Genomic DNA, 4,432 nt, shown 5'->3' on the forward strand with positions numbered 1-4,432 from the left:
GGGATTACAGGCATGTGCCACCACGCCCGACTAATTCTGTATTTTTAGTGGAGTTGGGGTTTCTCCATGTTGGTCAGGTTGGTATCGAACTCCCCACCTCAGGTGATCTGCCTGCCTTGGCCTCTCAAAGTGCTGGGATTACAGGCATGAGCCACCACACTGGGCCAGCAACATGCTTTTCTATGTAGGAAATCCTAAGGAATCCACCAAAAAACAAACAAATAGAATGAGTTCAGTAAGGTTGCAGAATACAAAATCAATATACACAAAATCTAAATACTTTTACAAGTTTAATAAGTATATAACTTGAAAACTACAAAACATTGATAAAAGAATTAAAGATGTAAATAAATGGAGAGTTATTTCATTCATGGACTAGAAGACTCAGAAGATGAATTTAGACCCTTACCTCAAGACATAAAAATTAACTCAAAAAAGAACTGCAGCCAGGTGCAATGGCTCATGCCTGTAATCCCAGCACTTTGGGAGGCCAAGGCGGGTGGATCACCTGAGGTCATGAGTTCAAGACCAGCATGGCCAACGTGGTGAAATCCTATCTCTATTAAAAATTTGCCAGGCACGGTGGCAGGCGCCTGTAATCCCAGCTACTCGGGAGGCTGAGGCAGGAGAATCACTTGAACCCGGGAGGCGGAGGTTGCAGTGAGCCAAGATCGCACTGTTGCACTCCAGCCTGGGAGATGAGTAAAGAGCAAAATTCCGTCTCAAAAAAACAAAAACAAAAACAAAAACGGCAGAGCTCAATGAAAGGGCTAAAACCAAAACTCAACAGAAAACAGAAACAGAAAAGTAAACCTTCATGCTCATGGCTTAAAGATAGCTATACACACACACACACACACACACACACACACACACACACACACACACACACACACACACATATATAACAACATAGAACGTAAAAAGCAAAACTGATTTTAAAAATTAGTAAGTCGGAGCCCATCAAAATTCAAAACTTTTGTAACTATTAAGAAAGCAAAAATATCAGCCACCAGGCACGGTGGCTCATACCTACAATCCCAGTATTTTGGGAGGCCGAGGTGGATGGATAACTTGAGGTCAGGAGTTTGAGACCAGCGTGGCCAACATGGTGAAACCCCGTCTCTAACAAAAGTACAACAAAAAAAATCAGCCAGGTGTGGTGGCAGGTGCCTGTAATCCCAGCTACTCCAGAGGCCGAGGTAGGAGAATCGCTTGAACATGGGAGGCGGAGGTTGCAGTAAGCCGAGATAGCACCACTGCACTCCAGCCTGAGTGACAAGAGCAAAACTCTGTCTCAAAAACAAAATAAATATAAAAATAAAAACAGTGCCGGATTAATGTGAGTATTCATGTTTATATATTTGTTTAACCTATTGATTAATTGATTGAGACGGAATTTCCCACTGTCTCCCAGGCTGGAGTGTAGTGGCATGGTCTTGGCTCACTGCAACCTCCACCTCCTGGCTTCAAATGATTCTCCTGCCTCAGCCTCCCGAGTAGCTGGGACTACAGGCACGTGCCACCACACCCAGCTAATTTTTTGTATTAATGTTTATATAATTTGAGGGTAAAAACAGACCCTTCCAAATCATGGCTCCAAAGGCTGTCACCATAAGGGAACGATGATAGTTCTGATAACATTAGAATTTTATTTTACTTATTTTGAGACAGGGTCTTGCTCTGTTGCCCATGCTGGAGTGCAGTAGCAGAGTCTGGGCTCACCTGCAACTTCCGCCTCCCGTGTTCCAGTGATTCTCGTGCCTCAGCCATCCGATTAGCTGGGACGACAGGCATGCGGCACCACACCAAGCTAATTTTTGTTTAGTAGAGACAGGATTTTGCCATGTTGGCCAGGCTGGTCTCGAACTCCTGACCTCAGGTGATCCGCCTGCCTCGGCCTCCCAAAGTGCTGGGATTACAGGCGTGAGCCACTGCACTGGGCCTGACAAAAATGGAATTAAAACTTCTTTTAGTGAGAAAAAAAAAATCCTTATGCCTCACCCTCCCCCAAAGTGAAATGAAAATACAAATTATAAACAGCCAAGAATGTATAACAAAAAATTATATGTCTAACAACATAGGAAATGTTTATTTTATAAAATTTAAGGGGAAAAGTCAAGAGTGCAAAATTGAATATCTAGTAGAATCTCAAAAGTTTGCCTAGAAGAAAACTCAGAAGGACTAAATTTATCTCTGGGTAATATTTTTATTTTTCCAAATGTATGCAGTGAACGTTAATTCTAAAATCACCTTAAAGCCAAAGTTATCTATCCTAATGCCAGTAACCATGACTTTTTTCCTTGAAAAAGGGATGGCAGCTGGAGGCTGGAATCCCCTTCCTCCTGGGAAGTGCACCCATGGGTTCCCGAGAGGCAAAGTGGCAGAACAGAAAAGGCTCAGCTTTGGCATCACCTCCACTTCGGTTCCCAAGTACCGGGCTCCTCTGACTTCAGTTTCTTCATCGTGAAATGGGGATACCCACATCCATCTCACAGGAGTTTCCTAAGAATTAAATGAGTCTGGCAGGTTGTAGGTGTCCAATATAAGACAGTGCCACATTCTCTAGCCCAGGTTGATAAGTGAAAACCTAAGGAGATTTTCCAAAATCAGCACCTGCTGCTCCGAGAGCCAAGGGTGCGGTGTTTGCTGCCTCCTTGTGGCAAAGTGGCTCCTTGCCCGGCGGAGTCGGAGGAGTAAGTTCTCGGAGGGTAGAGGGACCGTTCCTTCTCCTAGCTGCGCCAAACCCACATTGGGGGTACTCACTCAGGGATCCCGCAGCGGTGCAAATGCTAAGGAAAGTCATGACGCGACCTGGAACCTGGGGCGGTGCCTCTGACGCGTAGCTATCCAGGCGAGCTACGTGGAGAAGGCAGGCCACTTAGCCCCAGTGCAGACCCGGGAGCTTTGAGGAAGCCGGAGGATCAGAAGAAACTGCCCGGCAGGCGGAGGAGAAAGGCCAGGGCTCCCCTTCTGAGATTGAGGCTTGCCGGAGGGAAATGGCACCGAGGACCTGGGGCGACTGATTCAGCTTCTACCCCAGGAGCAGAAGTCCCCGCTGTACTCGGGAACTGGCGGTCAACTCCCTCAGGTCACACCCGAGGCAAAAATGCAAGCTGGTGGAAATGTTCTGCCTTCAGGTCAAAATTGGGCGTGAACTCCTCCTTTTCATCCTTTTTTTTTTTTTTTTTTGCGTGTCTGGTGGGGAAAAGTAGGTGGTAGATGGAACTTGAAAGCCCCGCAGGCATATCCAATTTCTACTTGCTTAGTGAATGCTTTTCTAGGTGCTAGACCAAGCTGGGATTTAGGATAAGAGATTCCACTGCTTTTTATCGCAAAAGGCTTAGGCTTAGGCTGTCACAGGTCTAAAAAAGCAACTCATTTTGCTCTATGTTGTGAAAAATTTAAAATACAGAACTAAAAATATTCGTGTTACCTGGAATTACCGTTTTAGATATCTTTCCTCACCACGTGAGAACACAGTATCAAAATGTTAAATCCGCGGGCGCAGATCACTTGGGGCCACGAGTTAGAGACCAGGCTGGTCCGCACAGTGAAACCCCCTCTCTAGTAAAAATACAAAAATTAGCCGGTGTGGTGGCGCGCCTGTGGTTCCAGCAGCTCAGGAGGCTGAGGCAGGAGAATCACTTGAATCCAGGAGGTGGAGATTGTGCTGAGCCCAGATCCCACCACTGCACTCCAGACTGGCTGACAGAAAAATAAAAAATAAAAAATAAGTTATTTACTAATCCACTGCCCAAACTCAAGGAAATCGCTGATCCAATTAAAAACAAAACAAAAATGAAAAGCTTGACAGACACAAAATTCCTTTTTTAGACTTATCTTTTAGAACAATTTTAGGTTCACAGCAAGTATTGTCCTCTCAAGATTCTGGGGGTATTGGTCCCAGACTCCAAAGATACTTAATCCCAGGGTTGCTCAAATTCTTCATGTAAAAGCAGAGCTTCCCTTATACTGTAAATCATCTCTGGATTACCTGTAATATCTAATGCTATGTAAATAGTTACTCTATTGGTTATTTTGCTTTTTTGTTTTGTTCTTACGAGGTTTGATCTTATTTGTTACCCTGTTACCCAAAAACTCTTTTTTTTTTGAGATGGAGTTTCATTCTTGTCACCCAGGTTGGAGTGTGATGGTGCGAGCTCAGGTCACTGCAACCTCCGCCTCCTGGGTTCAGGTGATTCTCCTGCCTCAGCCTCTCAAGTAGCTGGGACTACAGGCATGCACCACCATGCCCAGCTAATTTTTGTGTGTGTGTGTGTGTGTGTGTGTGTGTTTAGTAGAGAGGGAGTTTCACCATGTTGGCCAGGCTGGTCTCGAACTCCTGACCTCAGGTGATCCACCTGCCTTGGTCTCCCAAAGGCTGGGATTACAGGCATCAGCCACTGCACTTGGCCAAAACTCTTATTTT

The sequence above is a fragment of the Mandrillus leucophaeus genome, unplaced genomic scaffold, assembly GCF_000951045.1.
Source record: "Mandrillus leucophaeus isolate KB7577 unplaced genomic scaffold, Mleu.le_1.0 Scaffold300, whole genome shotgun sequence".
NCBI lineage: Eukaryota > Metazoa > Chordata > Mammalia > Primates > Cercopithecidae > Mandrillus > Mandrillus leucophaeus.